Source organism: Chlorocebus sabaeus, chromosome 7, assembly GCF_047675955.1.
Source record: "Chlorocebus sabaeus isolate Y175 chromosome 7, mChlSab1.0.hap1, whole genome shotgun sequence".
Taxonomy (NCBI): domain Eukaryota; kingdom Metazoa; phylum Chordata; class Mammalia; order Primates; family Cercopithecidae; genus Chlorocebus; species Chlorocebus sabaeus.
Genome location: NC_132910.1, coordinates 86,902,632 through 86,916,509, shown reverse-complemented (window position 1 = coordinate 86,916,509; position 13,878 = coordinate 86,902,632). Strand labels below are relative to the sequence as shown.

Sequence of the window (13,878 nt, the reverse complement as noted above, 5' to 3'; positions counted from 1 at the left end):
TAATAATTACTGTATTTCCTTTGGGAAAAGGGAGAACATCTTATGAGTAAATCCAGGACAAATTTTATTGAAACCAAGTTAGGTTTATTTAGTTTGTTATAAGATGAAACACACCCCGGGGAACAGCCAGGACCATTTTAATATGGAGCAGTTGGGAGGGACTTTATAATATTAAAGAAGTAATTCAAAAGATGGGCCATTTTCTGAATTTGAAGTGATGTTAATTTCGTGATTGGATACCTCAATAATCTTTATCCGGAGGCTGGAATATTAAAGCTTGGTGAGGTTTGTCACTGGTAAGGAAGTAGTGATAATTCAAAAACAGGAGTGCTATGCATAGGAAGAGGAGATAATTTTTTGATTGCTGTGTTTCACGTTTTGTTGCCCATACGGTCAATTTCTATTTCCTTGGAAAGAAAAATAGAAATAATTGACTGGGAGTGTTGACTATCTAATTGGTCTTTGAGATCATAAATTCTTTGGGTCATAATTCTGTCTGCTTTAATGATAGAGGCCAGACTTTGCTAAATATTTGAATAATCTGAAATAGGCCTTTTGTCACCTGAGGACACTGAAATGAATTAAGTAAAGACACTTAAAGTGTTGAAAAGCTTTAGGTAGAGTGATATACTGTAAAATATTCACTGAACAAAGAGGAAAATGAAGACAGGAGGAATCCAATGAGAAAGACAAGAGAGATTTGAATTTTGGGAGAAGCAGTTGATAATCACTCTCAATAGCAAGAATGTTGTCACACAGGAAAGAAATCCCAGCATTAGCATTTTAGATGTGAGGAAACTTCTGGGTGTTGACTAAGGCTATGATGTAACCGTGCTAGGGGAGAGCTGAAATAAGGAGAAGGTGAATAGTATTCGAGATAATGTCAGATTCTGTTTAAGTTACCCAGCTTGATGTCAGCGTGGAAAAGGCAAATGTAAGACCAGTGCTCAGTAACTGAATGAATGAGAAAGAGTTAAGGAGATGTCAGTAAAAATATCAAGGTCATGAAAAAACAAAGATTGAAAAATTATATCACCTTAAAGAGGCCTTAAAGGAATGACAAATGATGACAACCTGAATTGAATTCTAGACTAGACCAAAAAAAAAAAAAAAAAAAAAAAAAAAGAGCGCCAGTGGGCAGTGGGACATACTGATAAAATTTAAAAATAATCTATGCATTATATAAATAGTACCTTATCAATTTGATTTTGTGATATCTGTCTTTAAACTGTGCTTCTTTGAAAGAATGTCCTTTTAAGAAACACACACACAATTATATACAAAGTCATTCACAGGTAAAGGAGCAACTCACTGAGAATTTACCTTCGAATGTGTGTATGTGTGTGTGAGACAGAAAATACATAGAAATTGAACAAAAGTGTGGTAAAATACATAGGATACAAGTAAAACTTGTATACATGTTCTTTTTAATGTTTTTAAATTTTTTGTATAAATTGAATGTTTCAAAATTCACTGTTAAAAATTGAAAAGAATATGATATATAACACAAAGCTAAGAGCCTCTAATTCACAGATGATTTCACATAAAAGTGAAGAACTTATAATTTGGAAATAGAATCATAGCAGCAGGGATCATGGAGGTTCCTATGTAATCTCCTGACTCCCAATTTTGTGAGATACGGAAAATGAGCACCTTCTACTTGAGGGAGCTTAAGATGAAGTGCTGTATTCAGGAAATGGTAAGCTAGCATGCTTTATCAGTAGTAGCAGTATTAATATTATTATTATTTTATTTAATACTGAAGTAGAGACTATTTCCTCAAGCAAAAATATGAAAGTAAGCTTGCATATGAATAATTTGATTTTTTTCCAGTAAGTATTGCGTTTAAAGATGCATTATGTAGTTACTGTTCCCATGTGAAACAAAGTGGCTTCTATTGGGACTGGGCATAGATCTTTGGCTTCATTAGAGAAATACACCCACCAATTGAGCCAAATGCTCAGATCCTGTAAACCTACACTCCACACTGAGTGATTAACAATGTGGAACTGGGGAGGGAAACTGATAAATTAGTACTTAGGTCCCAGTTTAGAAAACATAACGAAATGAAAAGTAAAGGAAATAACATACTCAAATTTCAACAGAAATAGCTAGTATTTTTGTATTTAATTCAGTTTTCCATCCAGGTGTTATTAATTCAATTTTATTATGACTGTGACATATTTCATGAAGATGAAATAACATGTATTTTAAACACTTATTTTTAAAATTCTTTTCATGCTGATCTATCATTTGAGATAACATATAAATCTAATCTTATAATTTAAAAAGCAATTAAACAAAAATTTTAAGTAGTACAACCTCATAATTTATTTGAACATAAGGAACATAGTAATTAATAAAAGTACTTAATTTTTTATACTAATTTTTAAATGCATTTATATGGGCTTAAATAGAAATCTTGACCACAGAAGATGCTCTTCTAACATTTGATAAATTATTCCATAATATAAATTATATAATTAGTTTTTAAGTAATCATTTGAAAAAAATTTTTATCTATTAGTAATATGTTCAAATTATTTTCACAATATTCTGTGCTTTGCCCTGTGAATTCTCCTGAAAAATAATACCTATATTGCAGTAGGTGTTAACATATTGTCATCTGTCAGTTTTAACAAACTTATTAGATCATCATTAATATTGTCATAGATTTCAAGCACACTGATGTATCCTCATGGACATACTATATAAAGTATGTATTCTATGACTGAAAATGTATCAATCTACATCCCAAATAGAGACACATAGCACATTTCAGTTAAGATAATTTGAAGAGGTTTTATTTGTGTAAGAATAAATTATGAAGGTGTGAATGAGGTGTAAGAAAACTCAAGTGTTAGTACAGATTCCTGCACTAGCTGAATTTTTTTAACAATAAAAGGAGGGTGAGGTTATAGGAACAAGAAAAAAATATAGCTTTGAGGATTAGTTATCTTCAGTAAAAGAACACAGCCAACTGTTGTTATCTTAGTAAGAGGGAGCCTGAGGATAATTTTCCTGACCTATCTCTCCTTCACCCTTTAGATTTCCTACTGGGGCTAATCATTGGTGGAACTCAACTAGAAGTCAGAGGGCCTTGAAGTCTTGTTGATACAGCCCACATATGTCAGTGTCCTGAGTCTAAAACAGGGTTAGCAGAGTTCAAAGTGGATGTGGAGGCCAACCAAGCAAGAGAGAACTATATTTAGAAGACTTTGACTGAGTTGCAACGTACGTTGACTAATAACTCAATAAAAACAAAACAAAACAGAACAAAAATTGGTGTTTCAAATTAATTCAGGAAAAATTATGCAAATAAGGAATGGTTCATAAGAACAGTTCACCTACCTGTTTCTATTTAGACCTTAATGATAATGAAAGAGCTAACTAATTCAAAAAGAGAAAATTTACAATAGACAAATTCAAGTTTTAAAATATATGGACTAGGGTATGGTGGGTCTGAGTGCAATCTGTATTGTCTTTCTTATATTTTCCTAGGTACATATGCTATATATTTACACACACACACAGTGTGTGTGCAAGTACACACAGCATATATAATACACAATGAATATTTTCACTGTTAGCACACAACACCCTAGAACAGGACTTCTGAACAGGGCTTTAGCACCACAGTAATAAATCCTCTTCAATAAGGCCATTATTGGAAGTGCTCCAGTTAGTGCTAGTTGTATTTTTTATCTTGTGTCTGTGACTGTAAATGTTAGCAGTCTGATTTAAGACAGAGTCAGTCACCCTCGCCTGTAACTAAATTCTAGAATTCACACATATGTAAGTTAAAGCCCAAGAAAATATTCTTATTACATATGTTACCATGCTTGGTACTATGTTAACTACGGATACTTTAGTTTAGATTACCAAGACAGAAAATAATTGTAAAGCATTAGATTTTTAGTATCATTTTTATGAGACCCAACTTATTGAAATCATAGACTTTTTCAAAAGATTATTTATCTTCAAATTATGTAACGGTTACTACTGAAACTCCATTCTGATTATATAATAAACAAGTGCTGACTGGAAACAGTAATGGTAACTATGACAAATTATGAAATATAAATACCAAAATGTCACTAAAATACTGATAAAAGTTGACGATCTCATAACTGTTTGGAAGGAAGAAGATATTAATAAATTTTAGATGTTTTAAAATTTTTTAAGTGACAGAGTTTAGTTATATTGAATCTTTAATATTGCAACTTTTCATCAGTAGATGTTACTAGATGTGTTTTAGTTGACAAAGAATTCATTACTTACACCAGTAACTGCTAAGGCACAATAAGTTATAATTGTGAGTTTCTTAAATAACTATCATATTTTAAATATAATTGTTAATTTTACTTATGTTGAATTAATATTGTGACTAAAGTAGTTTTCAGCCTCCACAAATTACATCTCTCAAAGCTTTCCATAGAAAATATTTTCAACAAATTCCTACTAAATTTTGTACTCTTAATTTATAAATGAATAAATGAAAAATAGTCCATTATATATTCTAAAAAGCATCAGCAAAAATACTCAAAATTTTAATTATGTTTTTAAACGTTCAATGTATGATATTTCAAATAATTATTTAAAAATAATTGTAGTAATTTTATTAACCCCATTCTTTGATTGTTCTTAGTCTTGCATCAATAATTTGAAGAAAAAAATCAAATTATGTTTGTCATGCTTTCTTTAAAAATACATCGGCCGGGCGCGGTGGCTCATGCCTGTAATCCCAGGACTTTGGGAGGCCGAGGCGGGTGGATCACGAGGTCAGGAGATGGAGACCAGCCTGGCTAACACTGTGAAACTCCATCTCTACTAAAAATACAAAAAAATTAGCCGGGCGTGGTGGCGGGCGCCTGTAGTCCCAGCTGCTGGAGAGGCTGAGGCAGGAGAATGGCGGGAACCTGGAGGCGGAGCTTGCAGTGAGCTGAGATCGCAGTACTGCACTCCAGCCTGGGTGACCGAGCGAGACTCCGTCTCAGCAACAACAACAAAAATGCATCGAAGGTCAGATTAAAATATAATTTTAAAAGCAATTATGGAAGTAAAAATCATCCCACAGGCTACAGATACAAAATATAAAATAATTCAGGCCAAGCCATAGTAAAGAGCACTTGTATGTAATATAAGAAAGTTGGTTAAAAATCCTGATATAGTATATTCTACAATTTATAATTTTCATAAAACTTTGGATGTAAGAAAAACAGATTTTTTTTTTAGAATATGAATTTAAAATACTCTAAAACATAGTGGAGAATAATAATAAGGGGAGCTAAGCATATTTTGATTATTTGCAACATATTAGCATATATACTTTGTATTACCTAAGCTAAATTATATATAGTAGTTAATATATATGCCATTCTAATATTGGCACTCATTCTGATTTACAATATTTATTCGTAGCATTTGGTTTTCCAAGAAAGCATTACTACAATTAATTAATTCTTAGGGACATAGTTCACATAATACATTGAACACGCCTTAAACCAAATACTAATTTATATGTTTTTAAATGGAGTCTGCTATAGAGAGATTTATGATTCAACCGTATTCTCACGGAGTCCAATTGTGCTCTCCATTCACTATGTTCTTATCAAACCACAGGGGAAATAAAGAGCATATGAGAGGGATTTCCAGAAATGAGTGTAAAGATTAGTAGTGGCCGAAATGCAAAAGTTAATGTCAATTTTCAGATGAATATTGAGAATGAATTTATGCAGTAGTTTGGGAAATCTTTGTCTATATTTGGCATTATCCATTTATAGTTATCTGTTATTCTATATTGTTTAAGATGATAGTTTACTTTAGAAAAGTATATATAAGATAAATTTTTATTATTTTATACTTTAAATAACCAAGATGAGAAATAAATTCACACCAAATAAAATTAAATTTTCAAATTCTCATTTGTTCAACTTCTTCATAGCATATGAAGAGTCTAATGCCATAGAATCAAAGTTTTTAAAAGAAAAAATAATGAAATAAATAAATATTAATATCTAATAGACTTCTCAAAAAAAGCTTATAAATTCAAGTGCATAAAACTAAGAATGATGTCTGGATGTAGGAATCAGAGCTTTAGAAGTTGTTCCATATTTGGGGAGTGAGAAACATTACATATGTATCATGAGTTTATAAAGATCATTGAAATCATCTGCCTGAAGCAAATCTTAATAGACTTTATTAATTGGCTTTGGTTGGTTAGTTTGTTTTAATTTCATGAGCTGGTAAATTTCCTTTAGAAATTGGTGATTTGCCTAACTTTTCACCTTTTTATTGTCTTATTCATCAATAATTTGATGGGGAGTTTCTTTCATAAAATACCTGCTTACATCAATCTGATTAGTAATTATCTTCATTACTATTATTATGATTTAATGTTTGTGATTATTTATTTGTGTTTGTTATTGTTACACAGCTTTCTTTACTTTTTTAAAAAATCTGAAATATCTTGCTTCTGTGGATTTTAAAATAGCGTATATCTTCTCTGGGTAACTTGAAATTTTAGTTTTTAAAATTATTTTCTTTATCTTAAGCCAGAACATAACAAAAATGAACATTGTAAATACTTTTAAAATATAAAAGTGAATTAGTTTCAACCATGTTTTCTGGATTACCTGTGGGCAGCTACTTCTGTACACATAGGAGCCAGCAGAACAAAAGGTGACAGTGAATCTTTTACTTTCAGGTCTTTTCAGTGGTTTGGATTTCACATCTCATTACTCTGTCTTTTTTCATCTCTTTCGATTTTGCCTTACTCTATCTCATAACAAACAACCTTTAGAGGAGCTCAAAATAATTTCACGCTTATTTTAGAGGTAAAAAAGCAAAAAGAAAAAAAAAAAGAAAGTAGATTAACTTTTGTAAACATAAATTAGCAGCAGAAGGGAAAACACATTATTTAAGCAAATGTGAAGAAAAATAGGAAAGAGATCCCGTATGAAAAAGGAGCTTATAATGTTTATTAACAAGTGAAACTCCACAACACTTTATTTCTTCTTTAAAGATGATCTGCACCAATCATAGAGATCCTAATGAATATCATAAATGTGAAGGGACCACCGCTTCGCATTACCATGGTTGCAGAAATGTGTTCAAGGTTCTGTAGTTTGGAGGTCTAAATGGGACTTTCCCAGGAAGCTTACTAGGTTTTGTGAGAATAAATACTAATATCTAATTATAGGTAGAAGAAAATATTATGCTTTCATCTTAGACTATAGGAAGAGTAAATACTGTGGCATTTAAAATTTTTTAATTGATGTGTAATAATTGTTCATACTAATGGAGTATGCATTTTGATTTTAGTTGAAGAACTAATTACTATTAGTAATTTTATATTACTAAATGTATAGTGACTAGACCACTAACAGCAATTACTGATGTAGGCTATTATCAGGGTAATTAGCAGAGCCAGCATCTCCAGCATTTATCATTTCTTTGTCTTGTGAACATCTTCCTTCTAGTTATCTGAAACTGTATCAAACATTGTCAACTATAGTCATCCTAAAGTAGTATAGAACACTAGAAAATTTCCCTCCATCTAGCTAAAATTATATACCCCTTAATACATCTCTCCCTATTCCTCCCTTCCCATACCCTTCCTCTGTTCCACTTTTTAATTTCTGTGAGACCGACGTTTTTAGCTTCCACATAGGAGTGAGAATATGCAGTGTTTAACTTTTTGTTCCTGGCTTATTTCACTCACATAGTGCCCTCCAGTTACATCCATGTTGTTATGAATGACAGATTTTCATTCTTTTAATCTTTTATGGCCAAATAGTATCCCATTGTGTATATCACACAATATGATATTTTGTATATATCACATTCTTCTCATCAATTTATCTGTTTTTGGACACCTATAGGTTAATTCACTACAGTGAATAGTGCTGCAGTGAACATGGTGATGCAGATGTTCAACATACTGATCTTATTTTTCATTTGGATAAATGCCCAGTAGCTGGAATTGCAGGCTCATATGATCATTCTTTTTTTAGTTTTTTGAGGAACCTTCATACTGTTTTCCATAGTGGCTGTACTAGTTTACATTCAAACCAATAGTATTTAAGAGTTCCCTTTTAGCTGCATCCTCTCCAGTATTTTATATTATTGTCTTTTGGATAATGCCCACAATACTTTTGTTTTCTTCTTTTGATAATTGTCTGTTTAGGTAACTTGTCCATTTTTTAATCAGATTTTTTTTTTCGTGTTGAGATATTTGAGTTCATTGGATATTGTGAATATTAAACACCTGTTGAACGAATAGTTTGTAAATATTTCTCTCATTCTCTAAACTGTCTTCTCACTCTGTTGTTTCTTTTTTATACAGAAGCTTTTGAGTTTGATGTAAAATCCTATTTTTTTTCTTTTTTTTTCTTTTGTTGCCTGTGCTTTTGTAGTCTTATAAAATCTTTTCTATATGAATGCCTGAAAAAGTCTCATATGTTTTATTCTAATTTTTTAAAACTATACTTTAAGTTATGGGGTACATGTGCAGAACGTTCAAATATGTTGGTATACATGTGCGATGGTAGCTTACTGCACCCATCAACCTGTCATCTACATTAGGTATTTCTCCTAATGCTATCCCTCCCCTACTCCTCACCCCTGACAGGCCCTGGTGTGTGATATTCCCCTCTCTGTGTTCATGTGTTCCCATTGTCCAACTCCCTTGAGTCTTAAATTTGTGTATTTTATCTCCTTTAAGTTGATTTTTGTATAGGATGATAGGTGGGGGTATAATCTTATTCTTCTACACATGGATACCCAGTTTTCCCAGTACACTTATAAGTAATTTTATACAAAAATAAGAAAGAATTACATTTCAGGGATTGATTTTATTCAAGTGTTGTTACCGTGATCAACATTGAACATAAAGCTATAAAATATTAATTACTATAAAGGTTATATATGTGTAAATATATGCATATATACTTACATGGATAGAAGCATTTTCTGTATTTAAAGGAAAAAATTTCATGAAATTCTTGTAACAGAATTTCTTGAAAACCATATTTTAAAGTCTAATCAACCTTATTTTTAACATATTAGTTCAAACAATTAATGAAAGATATCCATACCTAGGTATAACCTTTTCTCAAAGTCTTGACTAATCTGGGATGAAAGCCTGAACAGTATACCATCCGAAGTGTCTAGTAATACATAAAAATGACTAAATATGTGATGGACTAGGAAAATATGACTGAAGGAAAATTAATAAATAAATAATCCAAGATAAACCAGAGATAGAAATTAGCAGGCAGGAATTTTAAACCAGTTGTCTGAAATATGTGCAAACACTTTAAGAAAAGCAAATCTTAATAAGTAAAACTAAAAACAGAGCTACTAAAAAAACAAAATGAAAATTCTAAGAAGTTAAAGTAAAAATTTATTGAATGTAACTAACAAAAGATTAAAGATGGCAAAGAAAGATTCAACGACCTAGTAGACAAAGCAATAGAATGTATACAATCGGGTGAAGTGGCTCACACCTGTAATAGCAGTGCTTTGGACAGCTGAGGAGAGAGGATCTCTTGAGCCCAGGAACTTGAGATGAGTCTGGGCAGCATTGTGAGACCCTAATCTCTACAAAAATTTAAAGAAATTAGCTGGCTGTGTTGGTGCATACTGATAGTTCTAGCTACTTGAGAGGCTGAGGCGGGAGAACCACTTGGGCCCAGGAGTCAGAAGCTGCAGTGAACTATGATTATGTTGCTGCACTCGAGCTTGGGAGACAGAGCAAAACTTTGTTTCTAAAAATCAATTAATCAATCAATAAAAACTGTAAAATATGAAGTACAGGCAACAAAACAGGCAGCAAAACAGATTGAAAAATAAGTAAATTTGATGCCTGTACCCAGTGGGTCCAGAATATGCTAATTAGATTCTTAGGATAGACAGAATGTCAGAGGGGAATATATGTGTGTATGTGTGTGTATGTGCATGTGCGTGCATGTGTATTTGAGGAAGTAATGGCAAAGATGTCCCAAAGAAGAAGAAAAATACAAATTCACAGACTCGAGATGTGCAGGAACCCTTTTTAGCAGGCCAAATGCAAAGAGCATCACACCCAGACATATTGTAATTAAATTGCTGACAAGTAAATATAAATCTTGAAAGCAGTCAGGGTAAAATAAAAATGAAACAAATAATGGTGGAATTCCCTAGAATCAGAAAATATCAATGAGAGCACACAATGAATGGGCCAATATCTTTAAGGTGCTTATAGGAAAAGTGAACAAGGAAACACATGGTAGACAAAAAACAAAAATTCTATATCCAATCAAACTGTCTTGATAAAGCAAGGTGAATTAAAAATCTTTTCAGAAAATGAAAGCTAAAACAATTTATCATCAAAAGATCTGTACCACAAAAGCTGCTAAGAGAAATTTTCAGACTCCAAATAGAGCGGACCAAAATAGAGGCTGAGACTAGATAAATACTTTGAATAAATGCCAAAGACTTACTTTTTTATTCTTCTCTTAATTGCCTTATTATACAAGTTATAATTTAATACAAAAATGTAACTTTGTATGGTTATGTTTATAACACATGTAGATGCAAAATGTATGTCCATGGTACAACAAATTTGAGGCAAATTAAATACTAATATTATAAAATTCATACATTTTGCATAAAGTGTTAAAATATTAACCCTATACTGAGATAAACAAACATAAAATAATCCCAACAGCAACCATACAATAGATACAGAATGATATGGCAGAAAGTCCATTAATGGAATTTATGTGGAATATTAAAAAAAAAGTTCAGCAATTCAAGAAAAAGAATAAAAATACGAAAGACAAATGGGAAAATAAAAAAAGAATCAATAGATATGGATGGAAAATTATAAATATAAATACAACTACATTCCATCAAATATAAATTGAATTTACAATTCAATTAAAATGTACAGATTGTTCCAAATTGCCAGCCCAAACTCTAAAAACAAAAAATGATAACTCATGTAAAATTATTTCTTTCAATAAGATGCACTTCAAATGTAAAGACATGAATGACTCACAAGTAAAATATTAAAATATATCCCATGCAAATATTAAACATAAGCAAGCTAGTGTTGCTATATTAATATCAGATGAAATAAACTTCAAGACAAGCCATTGTACAAGAAGTAAAGAGGGTCATTTAATATAAATCTTAAAAAACTGTATCTTGAAGACTAATTTTTAATTGAGCCTAATCAATAATTCCCACTCATATCTCACATATTGAGAGTTTTATTATTATTCCATACCAGAAATTGTTTACTGACCTAGGATTTGTATATATTCAATATTTTAATGTATCTGATGGTTAGACTGTCATTACATAAAATATACTTTTGATCTTGTGCTGTATACTCTTTAACTCCCATTTATTTTTAGGTCAATGTCATAAGAGATAAGAGGCATTATTAATGCTACACGACAGAGGCTAAAGAATTCTTGTTCTGTTCTGTACAGGCTCTTGTGGAACAATGAGAAATCAGAGAAAGAACAAGAGGTCATCTGCAGCCAAACCTGGTCAGAAGGATTATAGAACCTTTTATCTTTCTTTTGTTCCCTCAATCCTATTGTCATCATTCAATTAGAACTATTCTTTTGAAGAGCTTTAATAGAAAATTAATGGACTTAACTTTTTTCCGGATTTATTGTGCCCTGCATTTCAAAATAAATATTAGTCACTGAGCTAAGATATATCAGACAACATCAGGAATACTAAGTTATTAATCAAATGAATTTTAAAGTGAAAATGCTGATATCATAGGCTGGATGTAGGCTCTTACCTACTGAGGATCTGTTAGACAAATAGTGCCTTGTTACTGCTAAAGCTAAACAAATATAAAAAGAAAGCAGAGATGGGTTCCCTAGCTCAGCTTAAGCCATGACAGACACAATCTATTCCTGTTACTACTAATCCTATAATACTTACTTAAGAATTCTTACCTTTAAAAAAATTGCTTTTCACAGAATATGTAACTATAAAAATGATGGCATGCTATTAGCATTGTCTATGTAGTCACCTTCTTCATACTTGGTAATATAAACCTATTAGTTAGGATGATCCTGCAACACAAGAAAAAAGAACATATTCCCCAAAATGAAAAGGAAACCAGAGTAACAGATAATGAGTGTTGGCTGTTTAAATATAGGCTCAAATATTTGCCAGAACATGGGGAAATCATGTTAACAAGATTTACAATTACTGTCACATTTTCAAATCAAAAGATTGATAAAAATTAGGGATTGAATTTTCCTGTTTTACCTGAAGAAATGCAGTTGTATATTTTTTAAATGTTAGCAAATATCTAACTAATACAAAATCAGTTTCTTTTCATTGATATTTTGAACATAATAATTTTAAATTTATAATTTAGATACCTAGTCTGATTTTTTAAAATAATATTTGAAACTATTTAAAATGCTTAGCTACAAGTAGGTAATAGTAGTTTTGAATCAGTTTTGAAAATCAAATTCCAAATTCAGTGTGAGTTTACAATTCTTTTATTCAAAGAATTTAAACATTGTCTTGACATTATGTCACATATTTAATTCAAACTAGGATTCCTTTCCATTGAAAAACGATTTTAATTGATGGCTTAATTTAAAGAATGACTCGGTTACTGAATTATTTGAATTTTACATACAGATTGAAATAGTTCACATTAAGTAAGCAATATACCGTTTAACAGAGTTTTCTTTCTTTATTGGGGTTTACTATTATCAAAAATATTACATATGTTGTGAACATCTTCTGTATGAAACATATGACACAGGACTTACTCTCTGGTGAAACCATGGTAGGAACAACTGCCATAGAGGCACTCAAGGGTATGCCAGCAGAGAAAACAGGTGACCCAAACCAAATATCTCCAAGAACTGGAACATGAAGAAGCCTCCACTTATAATGGCTTTGAGGTGTTGTCTCAGTCTGAGTCGTAACATTGCCCATGCTCCCACTTTTATCCATGAAAGGAAATTTGAGTGATTTTTTTTTGGAATAACTGTGCATAATACCTTTTAGAATGTGCTATGGAGCATAAAAATACAAAGTCCATGTCTGAAAAGAAGGACACCGACAAGAGATCAAGTCATATCTTATGATTACTAGCTTTGTGATATTTGCATAAGACATCATTTCTTTCAACTTCACTTTCTTCAATACCTTATACAGGTCTTGAGAGGATTAATGGAATAATAAACATAAAGTGATTAGCAGAAGACCCTTAGAAAAAGACAGCAGTTAGTTGTTATTATCATATTTCACTGTGCAAAGTAGTAGTGATATTAGATGTTGCTGATGAAAATAGGAATAAAATACATATATGAACAAGCTAAATGTTAGACCATTCATTCTCAATCATTTCAAACCAACTTCTCATATATTGTAGTGAATTTGTTATCATGCAAAGATAAACAGAGGAACTGTAACCCAACTTCATAGGCAGTTAAAAAAAAATATATAATGCCCTAACTGTATTAGGAAACATAAAAGCAAATTTAAGTTAAAAAATAATATGTCCTTTAATAATCACACCTTTGGGAGAAGACATAAGCCTTTGCATCATATTAAACAGACAATTGCCACTGATAGTGGTAGGTGAATATCAAGAGTGGCATTGCCTTTGCTGATACAAGTTTGGGGGGAAATACTGAACAGTTTTTTATTATATGCCTCCACATAAAAAACTATTTTCTGTATCTATATAGTTTTAATATTGCTAGAAAAGTATATGCATGCAAAATGTGGTTCCAGAAACATTTTATTTATATACAAAATATTAGTTCTAGGTTTTATCATATATAAATACATATCAGATCATTAAAAATATGTACATGACAAAGGTCTATTTTTGCAC

At 31.3% G+C, this 13,878-nt stretch overlaps 1 long non-coding RNA gene across 1 annotated transcript in view; it reads left to right on the top strand.

Annotated features, from left to right (window-relative positions):
- The first annotated feature begins 11,483 nt into the window (after window positions 1-11,483).
- Window positions 11,484-13,878, top strand: part of LOC119620488 (uncharacterized) — a 52,801-nt gene continuing 50,406 nt past the window's right edge. Inside the window, exon 1 of the long non-coding RNA XR_005236977.1 lies at window positions 11,484-11,542. This is a non-coding gene — a long non-coding RNA (uncharacterized lncRNA). The remainder of the gene's footprint in view (window positions 11,543-13,878) is intronic.